Below are 13,054 nucleotides of genomic sequence, written 5' to 3' on the forward strand. Positions count from 1 at the left end.
GGTATTTAATCATTGTAGTTTGTCAGTGCTTTGCATCATGCTATACAATAAGCCAGCTTAACGTGATACTTTCTCTCCCGCCTCTCACACTTCCCAGCACTACAAAGTCTGACACAAAGCCCTGGATCCAGCACGTTTGTGTGACTTGGAATCCAGCTCAGCTCTGCATTATACAATTAATCTCTCACGTCTCAAATAGCTCAAAGCAGAACCACAGATCCTCTTAACCCCTAAGCCTTGGTGTGTTTCGAATCCAGATCTTGACCAGGGTGCCAAGACTGTGAGCTGGATGAGTCACATATGAGGCACAGCCTGAGAAACCTGGTGGGTGTTGCTAAGGTTATTAGGGGTCCTTCAAATCATTTGAGAGCCAGAGACCATCTGGGTTCATGATATTGAATAAATCCTGCCAAAAAGGTGCCAGCTGGACATACTTGCTCTGGACTATTACTGTAATGATATTTTGCAACTAAGCATCTTATTCTTTATTAGCTCCAATAGTGATTTTTTTTTTGTGCTATTCCACATTGCATTGAGTTTCCACAGTGAGGTTTCAGTTGTGAAGAGGCTACAAGGATGGCTTCTGTGAGAAGCTGCTGGAAGCTTCAAATCCAATTGAGCCAATGTCCAGTATTGTATTTGCAGGGCACGCTTGACAAAGGAAGGAATGATGCTTCTGACTGCATGCTCTCAGAAGGCTAATTTATTACTTTATTATACTATATCATATTAAAGAATACTATTGTATACTAAAGAATACAGAAAAGATACTTACTGGATGCTAAAAAGATAATAATGAAAACTCGTGACTCTTTCCAGAGTCCCAACACAGCTTGGCCCCAGTTGGCCAAAGAGTGAAAACAACTCACACCAGAACCCAATCAGGCAATCACCTGTGGGTAAACAATCTCCAAACACATTCCCCATGAGCACAACACAGGAGAAGCAAATGAGATAAGCATTGTTTTCCTTTTCTCGGAGGCCTCTCAGCTTCCCAGGAGAAAAATCCTGGGTGAAGGGATTTTTCAGAGAATGTGAATGCCACAGTCCAGGTGCAAATGGACCCAGTGCTGGCCAAGGCTGAGCCCATCAGGGATGGTGGCAGTGCCACTTGGATAATGTATTTGAGAAGGGGGGGAAAGCTGCACAAAAGCAACTGAGGTTGGAGAGAGGAGAGAGTGATCTCACTTGGGAGAAGTTCATGGAGCACTGTGTCCAGTGGGATGGACTCATACTGGAGCAGAGGAGGAATGTGAGAACACCTCCCCTGTCAAGGAAGTAGCAACAGAGACAACTGTGATGAACTGACCACAGCCCCCCTTCTCCATCCAGTGGGAGAGAGGAGGGGGAAAAATGAGGAGTAAGGTTAAGCCTGGTCAAAAGGGATGAGTGGGGGAAAGTGTTTCAATGATTAGTTTTTATTTCTCATTATCCTACTCTGATTTGACTTGTTACAAATTTATTTTTCCACAAGTTGCGACTCTTTTGCCCTTGACCTTGTCCTGACCCATTGCAAGCCTTTCATTGTATTTTCTCTCCCCTGTCCAGCTGAGGAGGAGTGACAAAGCAGCTTTGGTGGCGCCTGCTGTCCTGCCAGGGCCAATCCACAACATCTATAATGGTGATGAGTATAACTACCAAGTTTTAACATGGACTCAGAAATGGTATCCTGAAAGCTTCCAAGATCATTTCTATAGAAGTATCTGATTTTTTGAATGCAAAAAAAAAAATAAAATACAGCAATAACAAATTAACCTTCTCTGGCATGGTCCGTTCCGCAGCATTTGTCTTAAATGTGTTATCAAATGCTAATAGCAATGCAGTCTCTGAGTCTGGAGGGTGTGGGTTACAGTCCCATCTGCTTTGGATGTTCATGCCTTGGCTGTCTTGAAGAGAAAGGGATTGAAGGAGCTGACCTCAGTAGTCCCTTACACTTCCATGTTCTTTATTTCAAAGTTCTCTCTAATCCATGTATCCTGGAGGAGCCATTTGTTCCAGGAGTGTTCTTCCTAAGGACACAACTATTTTCTGCCCAATATTTTCCCTAGTTTGATATTCCTTATTTCTTTTTTCCCCCTGAAATCTCCATGTGTAGAAAACCAGATTTTCTGTTTGATCTTGGTGCTTATTCTTGCTCCCTCTGCAGCTGACTCGAAGGCTTCATCTTGTGCAGGCTGCTGATAAATGATGACGTAGGCTGGCATTTCTAAGAAGGCAGAAATGTCTGATGTATGCAAAGCCACAGGAGAGTGCACAGAGCAGGTCTGTGTGTGTATGTGCCTACTGGCGTGGGAATTCAGATTTGTCTGCACATGTAAGTGCGAGGATTTGCAGACAGAAGGAATGCAGGAGCCTTTGGGGTACAACTGTCTTATTCTCATCTTCTGTTGCTACCAGTCTGGCCAAGACTTGAACTCAGGAATAAGCAACGAAGGGTAAGAGTAGTGAAGCAACCCCTCTCCCACATTAAAATTACTTTGGCCTTAACTTGTCAATGTTGTATAATTTGTGTTGCCACATCACCAGCCAAGTCACAAACAGGCCTTCCAAACTATGAGCTCAGCCCACAAATCACACTCATTAGGGCTTCAAATTTTTTCAGAGTACAAATAAAAGGAACTTTTTAACTTCATTTATGCTCGTGTATGAAATCGCTGCAATTCAGTCATTGTTCCAAAAGTTCTCAGGCAGACTACAGATGTTGGCACCTTTGCTCTCCTAAATGAATCACTGAGGATAAAATCTTTATTAAGCTTATACATCTTGGCTCTAAAGTAGCAGTGCTGTGTGTAAAATCAAGGTCTCAGAAAGCAGCAGCAGTGTTTTACTGGCTCCTGCATGTTCCAGGTGGAAAGGGTGATCACAATGCAAATAATGTACTTCAGCAATGGCAAAATAAAGAGGAGTCAAAGGAGTTTTAATCTTTAGGAGAGCACATGGCACTATCTCCCCCAGTCAAAAACATTACAAATTCAATGTTTTATTAAACAGGTTTCTGCAGGGGAAGATGCTGCGCTGCTAATTTGGAATGAAATATTAACACAGTGCAAGCAAGCTTAGTATAAGTTTCCAAATTCACACTTGCCTAGTAGGAAAGGTTACTTAAAGGATGATAAGTCTAAAGACTGATTAGGTGTGTAATCATGGTGTTATTATGCTAATGATGGATTTGTTTGTTGTCGTGTTATCAACAAAAGATTAAGCAAATCCCTACACGAAAGCTTGAGGTGAAACAGTTGGCTAGAGAAGGGGCTGGGCAGCAAATCTGCTCATTATCATTGCTTCTTTGTGGGGTAATTATTGCTGTACGGGATGCTTTTCTCTCAGTTCTCACAGGTGGCAAACCCACAGACTTTGCTGAGCAATTTTGCTCCCAGTTGTGTTGCTCCTTGGACTGTCTTGGTTTCCCAAGGCTGGGTACTTTGGTGGGGCTCCAGCAGTTAGTTAATCCACTGATGGGGCAGCCAGGACGTCATCTTTTCACACAGAAAGGCACCTCTGGATAAAGAAAAAGCCAGTGGCTATGTAAACTTTTTCTTAATACTTCAAGCCTAAAAGCTCTCCCAAGTGTGCCCCTCTTGTGCTGGATTTGATTGAGCTGTGTGTCTGGGCACATTCTGCACTGATCCTGCCTGGGAGCATCTCTGCTGTGCCACGGGCATCCTGCCCCTGCCAGCAGCCCAGGCAGCTGGGCTCAGCCTGAGCCTCCCAAACAGGCCCTGGAAATGAGGTGGGTGGCCAGAGGGTCTCTGCAATGAATTTTCTCTGCCATATCAGCATGTGGTCGATAACTCAATCGTGTCTGTGCATCAGCATGCACCGGGCAGAAATGCGGTTTGCATTTTGATGCAAATGTCCCGCTCGGGCTCTGGCTGTGTCTTGCAAACACTGATGGCTTGTGCCTGTTCCATCCTGATATGATCCACTGGAATTCCTCAGGGGCTTGGATTTTTCCTTTTTGTTTGAAACATTCAGCTTTTATTTTAAATATTCCTTGCAGAATGCTTCCTGCAGAGTTCTGGCTAAGCGCACCTGAGCTGAATATTTCGTTCTACAATGACATAGTTTGTTTGGGGTGGGGCTTGTTCAGTCACCACTATGGTTGCCCTAAAGAGCTCAAGGAAGATGTGGACTCTGGCTGTATAAACTCTCTCAGCTTTCTTGAAATCTATACAATGTCAATTTTTTCAAGATCTGAATCTGATCCTCTGTGCTTACAGTCTAGGCAGCAAAACAACATCCCACATGACAGTGTTTGGAGTTGGTCATGGATATTTGAGAGTCATGTCACAGTAATAGAATTTTCCTTAAGGGAGGCTTCACCATTTCATTCTGGGAAAACAACAACAAAAAGATTGGTTTACTTTTTGATTTTTCAATGTAGACGTATTTTAGAAAATTTGAGATCTTCATTATAATATTTATTTCAGTTTTATAATAATAATAATAATAATAATAATAATAATAATAATAATAATAATAATAATAATAATAATAATAATAATATTTATTTATTTCAAAGTATTTTCTGGTTTTCTTTCAAAAAATTCTTGGTCTATAATTTTTTTCATAGAAGAGAACTTTTAAGCACTTGTGAAGCAAATACCAAGTGAAGCAAATACCGAAATTACAGCTGGCCCCTGATAGAATTTTAGCTCAATACATACCAGAGACCTAATTTGTTTATCATGATATGAAAGAGAAACAGATCTATGTAGAGATCACAAACACTGAAATAACCACGAAGACAATTATGTTACCTCAGTGGGACATAAATGTTTCTAACTTTAAGCATGCTATCTAAGGGCTTTGCTGACTAGGCAAACTGAGTAGGTTGATGGATATCTGCAAGCTGTAAATAAAGTAACAACATACTGTAAAGTGTGATGGCATCACTGAGACCCACTGAAACCTGAGTTATCACTGGAGCAGTAGAGCTAATCACAGTATGTTTTGTTGTTCCTTGTCAATAACAGTAATAACTTGAGAGTCTCACAGATTAATGAACACTGTATTGACTAAAAATGGTACTTAGCACGGAATTGTGTATAGTGAGCCTAATTTCCAGTCTTTTTCCTGTTCACATCTGTGTTCTAATTATGAGGTTCTTGTCAGCTCAACCTGAAAAACATTTTGGGCATGGTTTGCATACATTTTGCTGGATTTAATGAAAAATCAACCATCAGTTTTGCCCCCTATAGGAATACCAGATATGCAGGGGTGAATTCTGGCTGCCAAACTTGGAAGGTGGACAGGGAGATTGCAAAGGTTGGCTCTGCCACCAGGGCGAGCCAGCCCCAGACCTCTGGGGAAAATCTGAAGAACAGTGCCAAGTGCAATGTGGCTTTTAGTCATCATAATTGTATTTATAAAGCTACCAGGCCACCTGCTCAAGTGCTCGAGCTGCTGCTCAGCCGATTAAAGCACGGTAGCCAGGTCATAAAATATGTATTAGAAGAACCAGACAACGTGTTAACTGGTGGCACAGAGAGGCAGCAAGCCTCACCCTTGAGCAAACACAAACACAGAACCTAGAGATTGCCCCAAAATGTGGCCTGGGGATGCCAAATCAAAGGGTGAGCTGGGGCTGTGGGTGAGCAGAGCTCTCAGATGGTGTCTGCCAGGGGCTGCCAGCCCTCGGGCACTGCTCCAGGGCTCTCCTTGAGCACAGCTTTGGCCCTGGTGTTCTGCACTTGCTGTGAAAGGTCTCCTGACACCCCCACCACCAACAGGATTGCAGGATGTGTGTGCTGCTCTGCCTCAAAATGGTAACATCTGATCATTTTCCCCAGTCACCATAGTTACCTTTGCATCTGAAGGAAGGAAACTGTGCTGCTCAGGTTTTTTTGTCTGTGGTTGTTTTGTTTTGTTTTTTTCAAAGAAAAAGCAATCAAGGCAAAGCACTGATTCAGTTCTGAATCAAACACATCTTCCCCGTGCTTCATTAACAGCTTTTCTTTGTATATTTAAGTAACTGAAAACTTGAACAGTTATTCAGGTACAGTGAAGTCTGGAAGTGTTTTCATTAGGTGCCTTAAGTGCAGGGACAGTTGTTCACCAACCTTTTCCTGAGTGACTAAATGACTGTTTTACAGAAAACAGTATCTTAATCCCAGATCTACTCTAAGGTCAGAATCAACAATATCCCTCTGCAGACTGAGCACTGGCCTTACACTTTATTTATTGCAAACTTTAGTCAGTGTAGAAAATCTGAAAAAAATTTTAAAAACTCTAAGAACATAAAAAAACCACAAGTGAACAAAAACTGGTTTATTAGGCACTTGGGGTTTCTTACTTGCTGGAAGCAATCATTCTGAAAAAATAAAAAATAGAATTCTTGCAAGGGAGTAACTCTGCTCTGCTTTTGAGGCAGGTGAAAATATTGAGAAGGGAAAAGGATATAAAGACTTAAATATAATTAGGAAAGTTCATTATTCATGGTAATAAATGGGAATCTTCCTGTTCAAAGAGAAATACTTAATTCACGTAAAGGAAAGAAACTTATAGAAATGACAGAGCTTGTCACAGAAAACATGAAAAGTATGCTATAAAAGTAACTCTCATATGGAAGAGGATTGCTCTTGGAAAGTGTATGGGACTCAGTAAGCCAATATCTGGCATTTTCCTTTGCCCTTTTCTTTGGCAAACCCAGCAAGAGCCATCAGGAAATTTCTCTTACATCAGGACTCCCCCAGAAGCAGAAGGGTGAAACCAGACCCTCTGTCCCCATTCCATACCTGTCCTCCTCTGGGATGAGGGAACAAGGGGATGTAAAAGCATCAAATCTGGGTTGGCAACATAATCCCTGGGATCCAGCTGAGCCTGGCATCTTTTACAGTGCCCCTGAGGCTTCTCTCACGCATGTGACCAACTCCCTCAAAACCTTGTTTGTCACCTTTGTTTCAAGCTTTTCTGTGTTATGCCACTAAACCAGCCCCAGGAAAAGGCATGTTCTCTTGGGGGTAGGAGGAATTATTAACACTTTCCATAAGAGAAAATAAAAAGAACGCATTTTGGCTTTCTACTCAGCAGCATTTTGTTCCATGGTAGCACCCCAAGCTTGCCCAGGAGACCATAAGGAAGGGATCACAGAATTCAGTGCAGTAGCAACAAAGCCTCGCTCCAGCTGAGGTGAGCCCTCCTTACACCTCCAGCCAGCTGTTCCACCTTTCCAAACCAGAGCATTTGGCCCCCACACTGAATACAACTCTTAGAAAACAAATGGTGAAGTTTTGGTCTGGTTCAGAGCAGCTCCAGATGAGGCAGAGTCACGTTAAACACCTTGAACCAGAACAATTTGTCCCTAAGACAAGAGCCAGAGAAAGGGAGGTGTTGGACAAATAATTCACCAGCCTAGAGAAATGTGATATTTGGGCATCTGTAAGATTTTCCTACATACCAGTATAGTGTCCTTGCTCCTCAGCATGGTTTGATGGTCCTGGTCCTTACATATGTATATATACATGTACATGTACATATACATATATGTGTGTGTGTGTATATATATATATATATATATATATATATATATATATATGGCATCCCATTTGAAACTTATCAGAAGTTTCTTGAAATGCAAATATTTACTCTTCAAAGATCTCCTTGCCTCTTTTTTTCTAAAATCATTGTCCTGAAGCAGGACAAGACTTCCCGGTGGAGGTGATCTGTTCCTGAACTTCCTGAACTTGGAGCTTTCATGCAAGCATTTATTGTAAACCTGAAACCATTTGATATAAATTACTGCCAGCTCTGAGCTGGTCCATTTGTGGCAGGGACATTGACAGTGCACACCCAGATCATGCTCATGGTCATTCTGCCAGACATCTGTGATTTATGGTTCCAGGAAGGATCAGCCCCTCTCCCTGTAAGTGAATAATGTGCTCCCAGGTCAGAAGTTAGATACCTAACCCTTACACTCAAAATCCTAGGGAATACAAACAAAAGTGGTGCTTCTGCCATATACCATCTTGCTTTTTTGTACCATCATTTTAGGAGGTGGAATTGAAATGCTCAGGCAGTTTGCCTATCTTTCTGTTAATAATAATAGGAAAACAAAACAAAAGAGAAAAATTAACCTTATTTCACCAGAACAGGACAGGAATAATATGTGGCTTCACACTTCTGGCTTTTTATTTACATGGCTATCTCATGCACTTCATTGTACAAAGCTGGTTTTGTATTTTGCCATGATGTTGATAACTATCACTTTCATATTAAAGGCCCTTTTTCTCTGACAGGTTACTGTTCCCAAGCCAGTTGCAGAACTATCAATGTATTGGCTAATGGATGAGATACCCAGCCCCTCAAAAATGCAGACTGATTTGGATCTTGCCCTGGCAGAACAGAAAATAAATCTCAAACCTGTAGAAATTCTTCTGAGTCTCTTCCTCTATTACAAATAAAGAACCACTTGAGGAACATTCATGTATATGCACATCTGTTCACTCACATGCTTTATTATGCACAATACAAATAACTGGGGAAAAAATCTATTACTCAAGTAGATTTTTTTTTCTGTTAAATTGTTGCTGGAATGTATTGCAGCATTTTGATTTGCAATATGCTAAGCAGAGTATAGAATCATGTTGTATATACAGTTGAATTCAAACCAGAGGTTTTCCCACGGGATATTATAATCAGAATTGCAAGAGTGAAATGGTGGAGCTTTTTGCCCAAAGAGGCTGTGACACCTCAGTCTGTTGAGGCTTTCAAGACCTGTTTGGACCAAACAACCTGGTCTGGGCTCAGAGCTGACTCTGATTTAAGTGTGATGTAGGATTGGACTCCTTTCCAATCTGGATTATTCTACAATCCCGTGACATGAGATATCTGAAAAGAGTATGAAAGAAGGTGTGGAGACTGGATAACAAAGGAGGCAGAGCTGGAAAACAAGCTGTGTAGAAGACTGTTTAAATACTATTTTAAATAGGAAGGGATTCAATTCATCATGACAACCAGGTGGCACTAATACCCAGTGGTGCCACTTACTGCTTACAGTTGGCTAGGAAGTTGTTTGCAGAAATGTTCTTGTAAATAAGAGGAAAAATTTTGGAGAAAAAAAAAAGATCAGTCAGTATGTGATTATATAAATATTCGAAACTGGAAACACAAATCTTAGCAACAGAGGAACATAAACTTCTAAACTAGGAATGATGATCGCTCCGGGATTATTCTGCTCATTTCCATGGTTATTAAACCTGGTTCTTTATTCTCTGAGATAATTCCATAAAACTATTAGGCTGCTAGACATACATGACGCCGCATCTGCCTTTACCCTAAGCAACTCGATTGTTTATTTTTCAACTATAAAAGTGGTAAAGAAACTGTACAAGTATTCCTTAATGTAATTTACTATCCTACCACCATCTGCTGCTTTTGGCACTGAACGTGTAGCAGAAAACCCTTTTCTAAGAGTGCCCTGAACCAGGAAGCCCATTCAGACCAGAACCAATTAACATTCCCAGCCTCTCCCAAGGCACGCGGTAGCAGAACCGCATACACTGAAGATGCCTGGGTTTTACAAGGGTTTATGTTTTGTGAGCATGAATATGTTGAGTGTTATAGATGGATAATTAGATGATTGGCTCTTGTAATTAAAAGATAACTATTGTGTGAATATTAGAAAAGCTTTAGTGATGTATAGTTATGTTTTTGTAGTTTAGATGTCCTGTTCTCCCCATAGTTCCCTTTCCCTCCTGTATTGTGAACATCAGACCGTCATGGCTGTCTAGGACAGGTACAAAGATGGTGTGCATGTGTCCCTTGCATGGGGCAGTTGGGAATGGAAAAGCTTGGTGCTTAGGGAGTGCAGCATGGCAACACCTGACCTCCAATGAAGCAACAAGAAAGCAGTCTCCACTGATAAATGGGAAAGAAGAGCTGACTGACAGATTTTGGGAGGGGCCAGGGCTGGTTGATGCAACCCCAGTGGTATAAAACACTGAACATCCATCTTGAAGAGGAACCAGGCAGGCATGTGGTGTGCACAAGGGGCAGTTCCCAGCACTGCAGCTTTTTCCTTATGTAGTCCTTTGTTGTATTTTTAAGGATTAATAAAACTTTTTAAAATTTTCAAAGTAAACAGTTGTTTCTCCCATTGAGGAACCTGTTTCAGGTACAGCAGCTCTGTCCATTCTGCCCATCCCTGGCACCAGCAATGAGGGGGAAGTGGAGAGAGTCATGCAGGGAACACACAGCTGCTCACTCGTGCCGGTCCGAGCGGATGGAGCAGCAGCTCCATGGCAGAGTGAGTCCCTGTGCCTTGCACACTCGCTGCCCATTGCTGCACCTGAGTGTGGGCCAGACCTCGGGTGAGCACTAAAGGGTTGGTTTAGGATCAAGGCTGGATCTCCAGCTGCTGCAAATCAATGTGGCTCTCCTGTTTCTTACAGCTCTGCATCCTCCACCTCAGCAGTGCCCTGATGGGTGATGGGGTTTGCCAAGCTCTGCTCTGCTCTGTGGAGCACTCAGCAGCTGTGCCCAGCTGATGGCACCTGGCATCTCACAAAATCCATGAATCATGCTTTTGGCAAGTATTTCTAATGAATCCATAAATGAAAACATGTGAATGGGCAGCCAGAGACTCACTCCAGCTCCAGTTGCCTTCTGAGTGGAGTGTGAGAGGAGTTCTGGTGTGGCCCTTTCACAGAGAAAATCAGAAAATCTGCTTTCTTGGAGATTTGTTGGAAATTTCTCCTGAGCCTGTGACATGAAAGTTGGGAACCTCCCCTGAGGCTGTGGGATGAAAGCAGAAATACACAGAGTTTGTGATGTGATTCCAAAAAATCTTCTGCTGTAAGTCATGCTCCAAACTCCTCTGGATGAGGCCAAGGGCTTATTGAACGTATACAGGAGGTCAGTGATAACATGGTGATTAAGAGAATCAGTGGTACCATTATTTTGTTTTTAATCTTCTTGACAGATGTTTTGGTTTGTGTCTTTTCTTCAGTTCTGCCATACAGTGGCTTATCACCAGTGAATAGGCTTTAGAGTTCTGCCAATTAAATAATTACACCTGGGAACTACACCACTTTATGAGAGGTGAATATCTATTATTGGGACAAGAATAAAGGAACCAGAGGGAATATTATTGTTGAAAAATAATAATAATGTGCAGCTCTCCTATTCAACAATCAGCATCAGGGCAGAAAGCCAAGATCTTTTCCATCTGCTGATCTGAAAGGAGAAGAAATATTAAGAACAACAGTGATCAAGCCTAAAAACACCAGAGGCCAAAAAAAAAGTGTTAGCAAAGAAAAGCTGTATTCACATGCTTAGGAGGAGGCATTGACAACAGAGGGCAGCCTCAATAGCCCAAGTGATTAAATACAGAATTATCACTGTGGATACTGCACAGCTTTTGGGGAGGGAGGAGGGCTGTCAGGTGTATGAGATATTATGATCTAGACAAAAACCACTACAAAGCAGATACACAAATGCTTGGAAAGCCTTAGGTAAAGAGTAGTTACCAATAGTCTGCTGTCAAACTTGGAGGTCACACCATAGAACCGTCCTCTGTCCATTGTTATTCAATATTTTTATTAGGTATTTAGATCATGGGATGGAGAGTACACATTAAAAAATTGGGGATGACACCTTACTGTAAATCTCATGAGAACACAGGATTAGACTTCAAAGCAATCACAATAAATTGGATAAATGACCTGAAATCAATAAGATTAAATTCAATACACATGCTGTATTTAGGAAGGAAAATTAGGAGACTGTCTCTTAGAGGATATTATGGCAGTAAGGAATCCGAAGGTTTTAGGTAATCAAAAAATTGAAAATTACCCACAAACTGGAGATCCTGGAAGAGTAGTAATGTTCATCTTTACTAGCACCAGATCAGTCTGGGTCCTGCATGTAAACAACACCAGAGATCAAGAACAAAAATGACAAGCAGATAAAAAAAGCATCATTCCTATGGAAAACAATCAGATATTCGGTGGTTTTTATAACCAAGAGAAATTTGAGGCCTATAGGGGGATAGTGGAAATAAAAGGTATGTAACAGCTTATCATAACAGAAAGCATTATTCTGGAAGGGGTAGGAATCAGTTGTTTTCTATATTGGCAAGGGACTGGACAAAGAAAAAGGTGCTACATTTGCAATGGAGACTTATGTGAGATATCAAGCAAGCAATTTCTAAAAGGTAGCTAAGGATCTCTGCAAGATAAGGGTAGAACAGTCAGTACAAGATATCTTCAAAAGTGGTAATTGCTAAAGGAAAGGAAAAGTTATTTGCACTGGGAGGGAAGGGAGTTACCTGTCGCTATTTTTGCTCCTGTCTATTCCATCCTAATGTAAATGCTCTTATTAGGATTCTACTGCTGGTTTTTGCCCAGCCAATTTAAGAGCAGCATCTCCATGCATTTCAAGGGATTGTGTTATTTCACATTGGTGGATCATGGAGTGATAGGTTGGCCCAAGATTGTGCAGTAAAGTGACCACCTCTGACTGCAGGTGGGCTCCCAAGTGCCCCTGTGCTTTGCTCAGCCACCCACAAAGGTGACACACAGATTTCTGCAGGGTCTGGTTACCAGGGAACTCACTGTATGGATTTGCTGTTCATGGCACTTCACCATCTCTGCTGAACTGACACTGAAAACTCCCTCAGTTCCTTGGGATTAATGAGACCCAGACATTTTATCTGACCTCATTATCCACCTATTCTCCACCCAGCAGCCTCCTTTGCTCATTCTTTTATTTTCCTGCATCATGTCTACTGTAATAAATGAGATGCCTTGAATAGGCACTCACCAATTTAGGCACAATTGGCTTTTCCAATACGCAGAGTTTTGTATGTTTATGGGGTGTGGATAAACATTGATAGCCATCCCATTGTTCAGTTGTTTGGAGGGAGCATTGATCACTGAGATTTATTATCTCATGAATTAAAGAAGTGAATACAGTTTGTCAAATGTTTTTATCTGGTAAGGGCATCACAGTTTTACCTGTAGTCCTTTGTGTTTAAAAGCTTCCTGCTCCCATTTCTCCTGCTGCAGTCAGGAATCAAATCCTAAGATATATTCCTGAAGTCAGTCACCTGAAC

This window comes from Zonotrichia albicollis, chromosome 6 (assembly GCF_047830755.1).
Source record: "Zonotrichia albicollis isolate bZonAlb1 chromosome 6, bZonAlb1.hap1, whole genome shotgun sequence".
Classification (NCBI taxonomy): domain Eukaryota; kingdom Metazoa; phylum Chordata; class Aves; order Passeriformes; family Passerellidae; genus Zonotrichia; species Zonotrichia albicollis.